This window comes from Triturus cristatus, chromosome 3_2, assembly GCF_964204655.1.
Source record: "Triturus cristatus chromosome 3_2, aTriCri1.1, whole genome shotgun sequence".
Classification (NCBI taxonomy): domain Eukaryota; kingdom Metazoa; phylum Chordata; class Amphibia; order Caudata; family Salamandridae; genus Triturus; species Triturus cristatus.
In genome coordinates, this window is record NC_140584.1 from 387,504,864 (window position 1) to 387,521,750 (window position 16,887).

General features: G+C 41.8%; 1 pseudogene; it reads left to right on the forward strand.

The window, feature by feature from the left end:
* Positions 1 to 16,887, forward strand: part of LOC146857418 (uncharacterized) — a 172,034-nt pseudogene that overhangs the window by 57,181 nt on the left and 97,966 nt on the right.

Below are 16,887 nucleotides of genomic sequence, written 5' to 3' on the forward strand. Positions count from 1 at the left end.
CATGAAATGGAACTGGCTATTCACTGATTTACTGAACTAATCATCAATTGGGTTTGTATGAGAGATAATTGATTTCCTATAAAACTCATTTCCTGAGGATAAAATCTCCCTCAGCTGAGGAAGAGAGCTTCCTTCAGATTGAAATTCACAAGATGCTAATGCGTATTTTATCTGTTCAAATTCTTAAAATTACATATATATGCTAATCATTTGAAATTTGATAAAAATACAATTTGAGATAAAACACTCTGCTGAGTTTGTTTCATTATTTGTTGTGGCCAATTAATCTTCTTTAACATTAACTGACCTAGAGGTAGATTTACTTGGGAAATTCCATCAGTAATCCATGAATGTTAACAATTATCTTATTCCAGGTGCTCATATGATAATTGTACATCCCCTAAGTATTGTAGTCCTTTTCAGCACAGAACAAGATCCATCGGAGGACCTAAGAGATTTAGTATGGTAGCTGAGGTTATTTTGAGGTTAAGAGTAACAAGATCAATTTAAATAAGTTATATGTCCCAACATGTTTGTGCTGCAGTAGTTTTTCTGGTAGTGTGTTGAATGGTTTACTGTCTGACAAAACTGGGATATAAGGGGGATGTGTAATGAAGTTACCAGAAATTTGCCCAAATCCCGAGTTTTGTTATCCCTTGACCGAATGCCAGTTCTTAAGACAACAAGACAAGTGGTGTGAGTATTAATAGGGGAGTTAAAATATTGTGTTATATGGGTTTATAACGATAATTAGTAAAATGTATATTTTAGTGTTTGATGTAGAATAGAGTTGTTGTTGCATTGAAGTTGTTATCAGGTCTGAAGTGGCCTAAGATCCCGGATTATACACCTAACGGTGGTCTCAGTGAGACATACGTTGAGTAAGTTTGTCTGCTGTTTTGAAGGTGCTGTACGTGAAATGTCGTCGGAAGTACCACCAGAGAAGGGAACTTTGTGAGAGAGTGAAAAGCTAAAATCATTAGGATTTTTCTCAAGTGTGCAGAGATTAATAGTAAGGATTTTTAAAGTGAGGTCATGCTGTTCGAGATTTTGCTTAGGCTGGATGAATAATTTTTGGTTGTACGGAGACCTATAATTTCTTTTAGTCGAGCAGACAAGAGTTTATCTGTGTTTTGTGGATTTTTTTAAGATCGGAGTTGAAAAAGTTGGATTGTAAAGGGAGGGTCAGTTGCTGCGAGGAGTTGGTTGACGTCATAGAATGCCACGCTGTGATATGATGGTTGGTGTAGAGCCACGCTGGGAATTGTTGAGGGTGTCGGATAAGCTGCGCAGTGATTGGGAGCTAGAACGATAATAAGGAAACAGTATATCTTTTGAAAGGTAAATGGAATAATTGTAGAGGACGTTAAAATTATTTGATCAAAAAGCACAAAAATTCTAAAGAGTTTAAAAACATTGATGCATGGAGATGTGCCTGTACCCACTAGAGGAGAAGTACCAGTAGCACCTAAAGGCACACCTGCACTGTACATGTCTTTAGAGAAAGGATATCCTACATGTACATGGTTAGAAAACTGGATGAAATATACTGAAAAAGATGAACCTCAATAGGGTAACTTTAATGTACGAAATCCTGAAAATTTAAGGAGACAAATGAATGATATTAAGCCATCACCTAGACCTATGCAATTCAAAGCCCTTAAAGAATGGGTACATGTGGCCTGTCTGAAAGAAAAGGAAAATTATCAGGGCCAATAAAAAAACACTTTAGATAAGTAGAGATTCATAACGAAAAATGTGGAGAAGATATATTGCAGAGGGAGCACGAATATCTCCTGTATTAGTTGCAGAAATAATGAGGGAGAAAAATGCAAAGAAAAGTAAAAGCAACTAGAAAATCCTCAAGCTCTTACATTAATTGAAGAGAGTGGTGATGGGATAGATGAAAATATTCTTTGTAAATTACTTATGAATCAACCCCCACTATATAACGAAGAACAGTCACAGACAGGGATAATTCCATTTGTGGGAATTCAGCCAGATGCATCTGCAATGCCAATTAGCTTAGATTCTGTAAATCCCTTTTTGACTGAAGAGCAAACACCCAGAGAAGTAGGGGTAAATAACCCCATACTACCTAATGCTCCACATGATCTTTCAGTTCCGGTAACTATAGGACATGTAGTTCCTATATATCAGGCAGGCATGGGAGTTCAGCAAATAGATACATTGACCATTCCGACTGGATTAGGACGAGCTCAAGAATTGAATAAGGATCAAATAAATTCCAATTTAACATTTCCAAATGAAGGTACATCGCAACAAGGGAATGAATCAGGAGTTAGTAAAAGGACCATTTGGACAACTGTACCACCTAACCAAGAAAGACCAAACCCAATATCCGGTATTGCAGAAAGAATTATGAAAACTACCAATACAGGACTACAGGTCCTGACAGCTAAAACCTTACAAATGGGAACTCAAAGTCCTGAAACTTATGTCACTCCACAAATGGAGAGAGCTTGTGGTAGATCCCAAGAGGGTGCATCAAATCAAATGGTAGGCCCTACTCCACAGGAACTTGATGACTGGATTAAGGATATAGCTCCTTCCACCTTTGAAAGGGATACAGCAGAAAGAAGAATTCCAAACACAGGAAATTCAAATGAAAAAACACTTGAAATAGCTAAACTTAATAAGGAATTGGAAGAAATTATTTTGGGAACTATTAGTCCAGAGATGATTGCTAATTGCTGTGACAATGATTTACTGTCCATATGTAAGGATATCACTAGGAGAGCTAGGACTACACATAAGAAATTTGCTGAGGTGGCACAAAAATATGGGGTGGAGATGCAAAAGTCCAAGGCATTACAAAAAACTTATCGATTTTAGTGACAAGAATCTAGAGAGTCTAAACCCATCAGGAAAAATATTACAGAGTAAATAATTACTGTCAACACTTAGGAAATGGAGTGAGTTAAAAAGATGGGAAGGTAGATGGGCTAAACAGAAGGCAATCATGCCATTGTACCCAATGTTAGAAGGAGAAACTGAAACTTTTTATACTAAAATATTTCCAATGAGAGAAGTGCTAGGAGGAGGGTGTGTTCATGTTCCTTGGACTTGACCATACATATTGTCCTTTACAAATGATTTCCCAAAGTTGACAGAGAAACCAGTTGAATGGCATAGGTAAGTTGAGAGATTTGTGAAGGTTTCAAAGGTTTTGCTGAAGGACTTGGATACATTGTTTGACATCGTGGTTTCAAATGATTTATGGACGAGTGTAAGATTACAGTTGATTGGCCAGAGACAGAACTTACGAAAGATTCGAGAACTGGTGCACCATCACCTGAAGTAATGAGAAAATATAATCAGGTCATTAGTTATTTAAAAGGAAAAATTTCTCCAAAGGAAACTGATTGGGTAAAAATTTACACGACAACACAAGAATTGAAAGAGACAGTTTATGAGCATGCGGACATTTAAGCAATATAGTTGCATGGAGAATGTGACAGGTAAATATATGGGACATTTTATATATTGATTAGTGTATGGATTAAGACCCAAAATAGGTGCAATGATACAGAATCATTTGATTTGCAGGCGGAGCAAACTCAGAGTCGAGATACTTCAGTATGCAAAGTATTATGGAAAAGAAGTGAATTCTAAGCATAAGAGAGTGAAGGAAAATTTTATTTTGGCTCAGATGAAGACAGCAAAGAAAGGTTATGCGGGAGTTGGTACTTATTGTTCTGTTATAGTACAGGCAAATGGCTAAATGAATACTAGTATGTGAGGAGTAACAGGAGGGCAGCAACAAAATGTGACAACCCAAGGCAGAGGAAGAGGAGTTTCGATAGAAATGTTTCGATAGAAATGTTAACTCACCCATGTCATATCTGCAGCAAGTTTGGACATTGGTAGCGCGAGTATAGGTTCAACACACTGAATCAGATAAATGGGCAGGTAATGCAAGGTAAAATTACACAGGCCCAAGGAGGTGATATGATGCAGAATCAGCAGACGAAAAGGCAGAAAATAATTCATTTGATTTTGCCACAAGCCCCTATGCCTCAGTTGAATGGCCAAGTGCAGAAGTATAATGTGAACATGAGATTGCATATAAATGATCAAATTGATACAAATTCAATTGTAATCCAAAATACCTAATACAGATTGATGACAAGGATTCTGATTTGTCACAATTGTGGTGCCGGGAGGGGCATAAATGGAACACCTATTTTATTTCTTGAGGACACTGGTGGTACCTGTTCCACTGTGAGAACAGTGGAAGTTCCAAACCTACCCTCTTGGCTGAAAGAATCCCTCTGTAGGAGTTTTCAACTGATTAATGTCAACACCTTTGACTGAACCTGTTACAGTACAAATTGGATCATTTAAAGATCTGCACAAATTTGTGATATGTGATTCCAGCCCAGTGAATCTTTTAGGTCGAGACCTATTGTGAAAATTGAATTTCTCTAACTATTGTACTCCAAAAGGAAGGGAATTCAATACCATTGATGAGGATATTGCAATCAAAATGTCAAAACAAAAGACAGGAGTTGAGGGTTTATTTCCTTTATTGACAAGCAGAAATTTGCCCCTAGAATTGAGCGACACCATGTTCCCAGAGGTTTGGGATTTCACAGGAAAGGATATTGGGCTGATCAAAGGAATAGCTCCAAAACTAATCACTTTGAAACCAAATGCAGAATTGAGTCCTGAGACCATCGCAGGTATAACACCATTGATTGAGTCATTGATCAAACAGAGAATTTTGAGATAAATCATGGGAAGCCCAACTAATTGACCTATTATGGGAATTCCGAAACCAAATGGAAAGTATAGGACTGTAAAGGATTTGCACAAAATTAACCAATTTATAAACATAACGTGTATTTTTAAAGTGCATGTTCACCCGTAGGTATCTTGGCACTGAATAACAGATGTTTCTTGTTACCCAACTCAATGGTACTACCACTACAATTTGTGATACCATGTTGTCCTATTTTGCCAGATCCAGCCGTGATACTATATCAGATTTCTTGTGAAGCTGAGTGGTTTTCTGTCATTATTTTGTGTCAAGCCTCCTTTTCCATCCCTTTCCACCTGGATAGCCAATTTTTATTTGCTTTCTGGTTTGCAAACTGTGTCTTGGCATGGTGCCAAGTTCCACAAGGGTATACAGAGAGTCCTTCCATTGTCAGTAAAATATTGTAAAAATAATTTGGAGTCACTGGTAATGCTAAAGCACTCTTTTCTGATACAGTACATTGACAATATATTGGTAGCATCAGGTGCTCAGGAGGCTTGCGTATGTGACACTAATGCATTACTAAATAATCTTGCAATGAGTGAGAATAAGGTGTCACCAGCAAAGATACAGTGCTGCAGGAGGGACGTCCTTTACCTAGGACATCACATTGAGAAGGGAGTCAGAAAGGTGTCACAAGATCAAATTGCTGCCATTCTGCAGATGAACCCGCCAAGGACTCAAAAAGAGCTTCACTTGTTTCTGAGAATGGTTGGCTATTGCCGCCAATGGATTCCAAATTTCTCATTGACTGCTAAGCGATTTCAGAGCCTTATGCACAAGGATGTGCCAGATCCAGTTCCATGGAGTGATAAATGCATGTGCTCTTTTATGAACTGTGAGAGAGTCTGTGGCGAGCTCCAGCACTGGGAATACCTGACTTTAAGATAAGCTTCACTCTATTCGGCAGTGAGCTTGAAGACTGTGCATTGTCAGTCCTAACGCAAATGCATGTAACTGCGCGCAGACCTGTTGCATACTTCTCAGCTACATTAGATCCTGTAGCAGCAGCATTGCCTGTATGTTTAAAGGCAGTTGCTGCCACAGGTGTGAATTTGGATCAGTGTGAGAGCATTGTGATAGGTCACCCGCTGAAAGTGCATGTGCCACACTCTGTTGAGATTTTGCTTGCTTATGCTCGAAAGAAACATCTCACAAGTAGCCGGGTAGCAAAGTATGAGCAGGTGATATTGGGTGCTGAGAATGTAGGATTGGTGAGATGCTCAGGTCTAAACCCAGATACCTTAATCCCTTACCAGGAAATGAAATTGTGATTGATGAAGCAGATCGTAATTGTTTGGACATGACTGTGCTGTGTACGAAACATTATCTGGATATCATGGATATTCCATTGCCTGAGTAAAATCATGTGTTGTTTGTGAGTGGAACATATTTGAGAGATGCTGGAGGAAACGTGAACGCTGCATATGCCATCTGTACGGTTGTGAGGGTGGTGGAAGAGTCATGGTTGCAGGTAGCTGAGCTGATTGCATTAACGAGGGCTTGCAGCATTACAATTGAGAGTTACCATCTTCATGGATAGCCAATATGGATTTGGAGTTGTCAATTATTTTGGCCAGTTGTTGTCTCAGCATGGGTTCATGACCTCTTCAGGTTCACCTATTGGAAATGAAGAGTGTCAATAACGTTCTGCTTATTATTAAAATTGCCAGCCCAAGGCACAGCTTAAGGTGATCAACCAGTGGCTCCATGCGCCCCAGTCGGATCCCGCGTTTAAGGCAGATAGGGACATACTGGGTGAAAGGGGTCTGCTGACTCCACTATATGATGCCCGGTTGGCCCCGAAGCTGATCGGTCCCCTGCGACAGACTGTATCTCTCTGGCATGCGGCGCAGGCCAGGCTGGGTTGGCGGGGAGTTCTGACGAAACTAACGCCTCTCTGGGATACAAAACGACTGGGGCGGCTGAGGGACAGCAAGGGCTTCGATGCTTGGGATGCCATCGGGATCTCGGTGGTAGGCGATGTGGTGCAGAAAGGGGAGGTGGTTCAATTCAATCGCCTACAGCAGCAATACGAGCTAGCTCCCTCGGAATGGTTCCGCTATCTACAGATGAAACATGCCCTGACGACGTAGTTAACCCCAGGTGTGCCGATTCCGGAGGCCTCCCCACTGGAGGACAGGTTATTGACCGAATACATGCCTAAGAGAGCCACATCCTTTACGTACCGTAAATTGGTCAACAATTTGCCTGACTCTATGGGACTATTGAGGGAGAGGTGGGCAGGCGAGGTCGGCGAATTTGATGACACAGACTGGCGGGAGGCGTTGGCCTCACCGCGTGAGGCGGGTATACCCTCGAGGCTGCGGTTGGTGCAACTTCGTATTTTGCACCGCTCATATTACACCAGGAGCTTGCTACATAAACTGGGTAGAGCGCCGCACCCCTTCTGCCTGCGGGGTTGCGGGGAGGAGGGCACCTTCTATCACCTGATCTGGGACTGTCCCGTTCTCCAGTTATTCTGGAGGCGAGTGCTGCGCACGATGTCACAGGTGTGCGGGGTGTCATTGCTGCCTGAGCCCAGGCGTTGCCTCTTGAATGTGTGGGAGCCCACAGATCTCAATCGTCAGGCGCAGGGCTGGGTGACGCTTGGGAACATGACGGCCAAACGGAACATAGCCCAAAAATGGGGAGCGGTGGAGACGCCGTTGCTATCAACGTGGAAGGGCGAGATGGATAGGGCTATGTTTGCTGAGTGCTCCGTTTTTGTCAGGCGGGGTTGTCCTCGTAAGTGGGCCAGAGTGTGGGGAGCATGGAACAAGTATAGAGGTAACATATGTGATCCACCACCTCTTTCTGATGAGGACTCCTCTGATTCGGATGGCTAGGGAGGCCTTGGGGGTGGAGGGGAGGGTGGGCGGTACGGGTGATTGTCGGATATCCAACCTGGGCCTATTTGAAATAATTTTGACTGTGCACGGTGATTTCCTAATGTACTATATATACGGCCTGATTCTATTTCTGTTGATTGTCTTTGTTGCAAAAACAATAAAAACGTTTAAAAAAAAAAAAAAAATTGCCAGCCCAACTTGCAGTGATAAGATGCCCAGCCCATCGACAAGGAAAGGATTATGTGACGGACGGTATGTGTCAGGTTCTTTATTTGTCCCAATGCACAGGAGCAGAATGGTGCTTTTTCGCAGTTCTCCTCTCCAATTCTCCCAATCATCTAAAATGTACCCAGAGTGTCTGAGGAACTCAAAGGCGGGAAAGGGGATGGGGATTGCGAAGAGAACAGCCAAGTCTTCTGGTTCCTTTCTGTTTCTTCTGAATACATGTCTCACTATTGTGGTCTTCAGAGTGTTCGTCTCGGAAAAGGTTTGGTAGAACTGAAACAATAATGCATATTATAATCTTCAATTATTAACTAAACTTTATTATTTCTTCTAAGTTTCACTCTCTACATTATTATTTACATAAACAATTACATAACCACTCTTGACTTGACCAATGCCTCTTTTCTTTCTGCTTTTCCAATGTTGAATCTTTGTAGTTGATTGATGCTGCTGATATGTTGTTTACTAAAGGATTTTCTATTATACTTCTTTTTAGTGAGCAAGAGATTATATTATTGTTAATGTGCACTCTCTATTTTCTTTAGGTATGAACTGACATAGCTAACAGATGATTCGAGAAAGGATTTCTAGGGTATCAGAAAAAGGTAAGTTTCCTATGTTAAATTTCCACTTGTGAGGGAACAGAGACTTTAGATTAAAAGTGCTCTATTAACATTCAGTAAAAATGCAGTGTGCTGCCCTGCTTGCTAGCATCTTATTTAACACTGCTCCCTTCCGAAAAAATAACAAGAGATAAGCAGTTAACAAAGTAAGCCGAGTTGCTTGTGCTGACGCTTAAACAAACATGTACACATGCGCAATGGCAAGACACTGTTGATATTTAAGCACTCCCTCTAGTTTTCTGACAGGAAATTGCCCAGAAATAACCTTACTTACATTCTCCAGGGAAAGACGCTATTCACCACAAGATGTATACTGAAAGCACGATGAAATTAAACGCTGCGACTTGACAAAAGTACCCTAAAACTAATCTTCACACGACGAGAACCGGGAAACAGCTTCTTCTTCCTCAGGTAATTAAAGTGAAGTGTGAGGTGCCAAAGGAGCACTCGCCCAACATTCTAACTCAGTCTTGGTTTTTTGGAACACTAGTATGCGGCACAGGAAGCTGCTCCTTGCCGGCCATTTTGGAGTTTCTTCTGTGCCAATGTAGATTCCAGTGCGCAGCCTTCTTAGTTTCTGGTATTGTTTGGCACCAAATTACACCGACTGACATTCTGATTCCAATAGTACGATGAGAGGTTCTGACAGTACCCCCTCGCAAGGAAGGTCCTTCCAGCCTGGGTTTGCCAGGAAACGTTTTATGAAAGCCTCTAACAATTTGTGGAGCATGAACGTCAGAGAATAACTCCCAAAATCTCTCTTCAGGACCATGTCCTTTCAAGTTAATTAAATAGTAGATTTTTCCTCTGGATACTTTAGAATCCAAGATTCATTTCACATCAAATTCTGTCCCTTTCTCTGTGTGCACTGGCGTTGGGGGAAGGATTTTTCTTAGATTGTTAGAGACCTTTTTAAGAAAAGACACATGAAAGGTAGGATATATCTTTAAACCTTTTGGGAGCTTTCATTTATAGGTCAACCTTCTTTCCACTACATAAGGTCCTATAAATCTAGGTTGCAACTTCCTATTGCCCTTAAGTCTCAGGTTTCTTGTATTTAACCAAACTTCGTCCCCAACCTTAAAATCAGGTTCCTTTTTTCTTTTCTTGTCAGCGTAAAAGTTATAACTTTCTTTAGCTTTAGTTAAATTCTCTGTCGCTGATTTATATATGTGAGCCATATGCTGTGCTAAATTCTTTACTGCTGGGACTGCTACTTCTTGGAAATTAACTGCATGATTTGGATGTCTGCCTGAATTCAAATAGAAAGGCGAATAACCTGTAAAAGCTTTTTTCACATTGTTGTGTGCAAATTCAGCTGCCCACAAGTATTCTTGACAATCTACTTCTTGGTCTAATAAGTACAATCTGAGGTATTCTTCTAATTCTTGATTTGATCTTTCAGTCTGCCCATCAGTTTTTGGGTTATGACTAGTAGAATACCTAGGGCCCGATTCACAGAACTAACTTAAGACAAAATCCTAAACTTACTACCATTTTGGTATTCACAGAAGGCACTTACTCATTTTGTTATTCACAGAAGGCACTTACTCATTTCGGTATTCACAGAAGTTAGGAGTCCTAACTTTAGGACTCCTAAATGCCTTCTGTGAATACCGAAAGTCTTAAAATTAGGATTTTTCTCAGTTTAGTAGTAGTATAGTTAGGACTCCTAACTTTAGGACTCCTAAATGCCTTCTGTGAATACCAAAAGTCTTAAAATTAGGATTTTTCTCAATTTAGTAGTCCTAAGTTTAGATTTAGGACTACTAAATTGAGAAAAATCCAGCCGTGATACTATATCAGATTTCTTGTGAAGCTGAGTGGTTTTCTGTCATTATTTTGTGTCAAGCCTCCTTTTCCATCCCTTTCCACCTGGATAGCCAATTTTTATTTGCTTTCTGGTTTGCAAACTGTGTCTTGGCATGGTGCCAAGTTCCACAAGGGTATACAGAGAGTCCTTCCATTGTCAGTAAAATATTGTAAAAATAATTTGGAGTCACTGGTAATGCTAAAGCACTCTTTTCTGATACAGTACATTGACAATATATTGATAGCATCAGGTGCTCAGGAGGCTTGCGTATGTGACACTAATGCATTACTAAATAATCTTGCAATGAGTGAGAATAAGGTGTCACCAGCAAAGATACAGTGCTGCAGGAGGGACGTCCTTTACCTAGGACATCACATTGAGAAGGGAGTCAGAAAGGTGTGATAAGATGCCCAGCCCATCGACAAGGAAAGGATTATGTGATGGACGGTATGTGTCAGGTTCTTTATTTGTCCCAATGCACAGGAGCAGAATGGTGCTTTTTCGCAGTTCTCCTCTCCAATTCTCCCAATCATCTAAAATATACCCAGAGTGACTGAGGAACTCAAAGGCGGGAAAGGGGATGGGGATTGCGAAGAGAACAGCCAAGTCTTCTGGTTCCTTTCTGTTTCTTCTGAATACATGTCTCACTATTGTGGTCTTCAGAGTGTTCGTCTCGGAAAAGGTTTGGTAGAACTGAAACAATAATGCATATTATAATCTTCAATTATTAACTAAACTTTATTATTTCTTCTAAGTTTCACTCTCTACATTATTATTTACATAAACAATTACATAACCACTCTTGACTTGACCAATGCCTCTTTTCTTTCTGCTTTTCCAATGTTGAATCTTTGTAGTTGATTGATGCTGCTGATATGTTGTTTACTAAAGGATTTTCTATTATACTTCTTTTTAGTGAGCAAGAGATTATATTATTGTTAATGTGCACTCTCTATTTTCTTTAGGTATGAACTGACATAGCTAACAGATGATTCGAGAAAGGATTTCTAGGGTATCAGAAAAAGGTAAGTTTCCTATGTTAAATTTCCACTTGTGAGGGAACAGAGACTTTAGATTAAAAGTGCTCTATTAACATTCGGTAAAAATGCAGTGCGCTGCCCTGCTTGCTAGCATCTTATTTAACACTGCTCCCTTCCGAAAAAATAACAAGAGATAAGCAGTTAACAAAGTAAGCTGAGTTGCTTGTGCTGACGCTTAAACAAACATGTACACATGCGCAATGGCAAGACACTGTTGATATTTAAGCACTCCCTCTAGTTTTCTGACAGGGAATTGCCCAGAAATAACCTTACTTACATTCTCCAGGGAAAGACGCTATTCACCACAAGATGTATACTGAAAGCACGATGAAATTAAACGCTGCGACTTGACAAAAGTACCCTAAAACTAATCTTCACACGACGAGAACCGGGAAACAGCTTCTTCTTCCTCAGGTAATTAAAGTGAAGTGTGAGGTGCCAAAGGAGCACTCGCCCAACATTCTAACTCAGTCTTGGTTTTTTGGAACACTGGTATGCGGCACAGGAAGCTGCTCCTTGCCGGCCATTTTGGAGTTTCTTCTGTGCCAATGTAGATTCCAGTGCGCAGCCTTCTTAGTTTCTGGTATTGTTTGGCACCAAATTACACGACTGACATTCTGATTCCAATAGTACGATGAGAGGTTCTGACAGTACCCCCTCGCAAGGAAGGTCCTTCCAGCCTGGGTTTGCCAGGAAACGTTTTATGAAAGCCTCTAACAATTTGTGGAGCATGAACGTCAGAGAATAACTCCCAAAATCTCTCTTCAGGACCATGTCCTTTCAAGTTTATTAAATAGTAGATTTGTCCTCTGGATACTTTAGAATCCAAGATTCATTTCACATCAAATTCTGTCCCTTTCTCTGTGTGCACTGGCGTTGGGGGAAGGATTTTTCTTAGATTGTTAGAGACCTTTTTAAGCAAAGACACATGAAAGGTAGGATATATCTTTAAACCTTTTGGGAGCTTTCATTTATAGGTCAACCTTCTTTCCACTACATAAGGTCCTATAAATCTAGGTTGCAACTTCCTATTGCCCTTAAGTCTCAGGTTTCTTGTATTTAACCAAACTTCGTCCCCCAACCTTAAAATCAGGTTCCTTTTTTCTTTTCTTGTCAGCGTAAAAGTTATAACTTTCTTTAGCTTTAGTTAAATTCTCTGTCGCTAATTTATATATGTGAGCCATATGCTGTGCTAAATTCTTTACTGCTGGGACTGCTACTTCTTGGAAATTAACTGCATGATTTGGATGTCTGCCTGAATTCAAATAGAAAGGCGAATAACCTGTAAAAGCTTTTTTCACATTGTTGTGTGCAAATTCAGCTGCCCACAAGTATTCTTGACAATCTACTTCTTGGTCTAATAAGTACAATCTGAGGTATTCTTCTAATTCTTGATTTGATCTTTCAGTCTGCCCATCAGTTTTTGGGTTATGACTAGTAGAATACCTAGGGCCCGATTCACAGAACTAACTTAAGACAAAATCCTAAACTTACTACCATTTTGGTATTCACAGAAGGCACTTACTCATTTTGTTATTCACAGAAGGCACTTACTCATTTCGGTATTCACAGAAGTTAGGAGTCCTAACTTTAGGACTCCTAAATGCCTTCTGTGAATACCGAAAGTCTTAAAATTAGGATTTTTCTCAGTTTAGTAGTAGTATAGTTAGGACTCCTAACTTTAGGACTCCTAAATGCCTTCTGTGAATACCGAAAGTCTTAAAATTAGGATTTTTCTCAATTTAGTAGTCCTAAACTCAGATTTAGGACTACTAAATTGAGAAAAATCCTAATTTTAAGACTTTCGGTATTCACAGAAGGCATTTAGGAGTCCTAAAGTTAGGAGTCCTAACTATACTACTACTAAACTGAGAAAAACCCTAATTTTAAGACTTTCGGTATTCACAGAAGGCATTTAGGAGTCCTAAAGTTAGGACTCCTAACTTCTGTGAATACCGAAATGAGTAAGTGCCTTCTGTGAATACCAAAATGAGTAAGTGCCTTCTGTGAATACCAAAATGGTAGTAAGTTTAGGATTTTGGCTTAAGTTAGTTCTGTGAATCGGGCCCTCAGTGTCTATATTCAGTTTCTTAGTGAAGGCCCTCCATAAATGTGACACAAATTGAGAATCACGATCTGAAATCAACAAATCAATTCCATGTGCCCTTACTAAATTCTGACTAAAGATGTGTACTAAAACCTTTGCAATTGGGACTCCTTTTAAGGGAACAAAATGGGTCATTTTTGAGAAGGCATCTACACAGACTAGAATGGTGTCATAACACTGACTAGACGACAGGTCTACAATTAAATCTAATGTCACTGTGTGCCATGGATGGGGTAGATTGGGTATGGGATTCAATAACCCTGTTGGGGAATGTCTCTGTGTTTTCCCGAGCACAGATTTTGCAAGTGTTGGATATCTTTTGCCATCTTTGGCCACCAGAATCTGCATTTCACCAAATCTTCAGTTGTTTTAATTGGTTGTATGTCGTTACAACGCACACTTTTACAACGCATGCACTTACAACGCATTTTTTACAACGCAACATCCACTACAACGCATTCCATTACATAGCATGACACTACAACGCATTTTTAAAAACTACCTTTACAACGCATTCCATTACATCGCATACTACCTTTACAACGCATACCATTACAACGCATAATATTAAATTGCATTTAAGGTAAGTATTAGATAGTATAGGGGTAAAAATTACTATTCTAACTCCAGGGGGTGCAACAGTAGGGTAATTGTTGGATAGTATAGGGGTAAAAATTACTATTCTAACTCCAGGGGGTGCAACAGTAGGGTAAGTGTTGGATAGTATAGGGGTAAAAATTACTATTCTAACTCCAGGGGGTGCAACAGTAGGGAAAGTGTTGGATAGTATAGGGGTAAAAATTACTATTCTAACTCCAGGGGGTGCAACAGTAGGGAAAGTGTTGGATAGTATAGGGGTAAAAAGTACTATTCTAACTCCAGGGGGTGCAACAGTAGGGAAAGTGTTGGATAGTGTAGTGTAATATTATGCGTTGTAATGGTATGCGTTGTAAAGGTAGTATGCGTTGTAATGGAATGCGTTGTAAAGGTAGTTTTTAAAAATGCGTTGTAGTGTCATGCTATGTAATGGAATGCGTTGTAGTGGATGTTGCGTTGTAAAAAATGCGTTGTAAGTGTAGTGCGTTGTAAAAGTTGCGTTGTAAAGGTTGTTCCCCGTTTTAATTCCTTTGTGACTCGACAAAAGTACCCTAAAACTAATCTTCACATGACGAGAAACGGGAAACGGCTTCTTCTTCCTCAGGTAATTCAAGTGAAGTGAGAGGTTCCAAAGGAGCGCTCGCCCAACGTTCTAACTCAGTCTTGGTTTTTTGGAACACTAGTATGCTGCACAGGAAGCTGCTCCTTGCTGGCCATTTTGGAGTTTCTTCTGTGCCAATGAGTATTCCATTGCGCAGTCTTCTTATTTTCTGGTATTGTTTTGCACCAAATTACACCGACTGACCTTCTGATTCCACTAGTACGATGAGAGGTGCTGACACTATGCAAATGAGACCACGTGCTATTGCACCCTAAAGTCGTGCATCTTCAATGGGGATCCATTAAAAGAACAACACAATGTTGCAGAATACATGCTGATATTTTCAGTTATGGAAATATGGGATGAGATAAAAGCATTACAAAATGAAGTTTCAGAAACCCAAAGACAGGGGTGGATAAAAGTAGGTTGCACACAAAGACAAGAGGATGAGGTGTAGGTGTACAGAGATGGGAGACCAGTCTCACCTGATAGTTTGTTGTCACCAATGGCAAGAAGCTACCATGGACCTACACATGGTGGAAGAGATGCTATGATGCGTCTTTTCCGACAGACATGGTTTAACTCCCGATTTCGAGTTGTTGCAGAGGTGTTGTGCCAGAGGTGTGTAATATGTCATTGTTGGAAAGGCGTCCGCCGGAGGGGGGTTCGGTACACGTCTTGCCCACCCCGGTGACCCACCTCTCCCCAGTAGGCCGAGCCAGGCGCGCACACTCTGAACGCACACTACGAACAGAAGGACACCACACGTATTCTTTGTAGGACGATAGGTTCGTTTATCGAAGGTTTCAAGGGATCTTTATGATCCAAGGAGTAAGTAGTACATCAGCGGCACAAGATACTACAAATCGGTGGTAGGGGAATGGGGGTAGCGGGACAGTCTTTGAAGGTAGTGTCTCTGCCAAGTATCCTGCGGATAGCTCACAATCCTCGAGCTGGAGGGTGTTGTTTCTCTGGGCGATCTCTTGCCAATTCGGACTTGAGGGGAGCGCCGCGAGTCACTCAGCAGGCACAGGTAGTCGGAGTTCGGGAGCCGCGATCTCGTCAGCAGGGCTCAGATGGTTCGATGGCTGGGGGCCGCGAGTCACTCAGCAGGCCCAGGTGGTTCGGAGTTCGGGAGCCGCGATCTCGTCAGCAGGGCTCAGATGGTTCAATGGCTGGGGGCCGCGAGTCACTCAGCAGGCCCAGGTGGTTCGGAGTTCGGGAGCCGCGATCTCGTCTGCAGGGCTCAGATGGTTCAATGGCTGGGGGCCGCGAGTCACTCAGCAGGCCTAGGTAGTTCGGTATTCGGGGGCCGCGACAGCGTCAGCAGGCTTCGATGGTTCCAGGTCTTCTCTGCCATTCGTCCCTCCGGCACCCCCTGTTATACTCCCCCTGCCCTTTGAAGTCCGGAGTCCTCGCAGAGAGGGGTCTTTGGTGACTGAGGGGGTTCGGCGGGATTTCCTGCCGCTCGTTTCTTTGGTCTTTTCAGGTGGGTCTGGGAGGGTCCCCAGACGCTCGGCAGGCGAGGCGCCTGCTCCCCAGGGGCCTGGTGGCCGATCGAGCCCTCCCGGGGGAAGGTGATCCGAGGTGCGGCTGGGCTGGCGCCTCTTGGTCTGGCTCGGGGGTTCCCGCTCCCTCGGTCGGGCATGCGTGGTAGGGTGTCGAGTCTGTCGGGGACTCTGGCCGGCCCTCGGGTCTGTGTGGCTGGGGCGGCCGGAGTCGGAGATGCCGTGTCTTGGGGGTGGTTGCAGGTTGGCGGGATGATCGGGAGGGCATACGCCGTGAGGCCGGTCTCACAGTCATTAACAAAATGTGGTAAAGGAAACACTTGTCACAATGAGTCATGTAGGGAGGTCTGGAGGACCCTTTATTAGAATGCAGCTCGGCTTTATTGAATGCCTCCTTGCAATGGACTAAAATACTTTCTAGTGATTGTGTGTCTGTTCTCTCGTTGGGTGGAAGCTTATCCAACCAGGCATAATGACAGTTTAACTGTAGCTAAACTACACCTTGGAGACCTTATACCACGGTTTGGATTTACAACATCTTTGGAATCAGATAGAGGAACGCACTTCAATAATGAGGCAGTATGAATGCTTTGTGCAGCCTAACACAGTGAGCAGAAGTTACACTTTACATACCAACCAGAGACATATGGAGTGGTCGAGCAAGTGAATGGAACACTAAACTCCCAATTGGCAAAGGTGTGTGCATCCACGTCTCTGAAATGGGTAGATTCTTTGCCC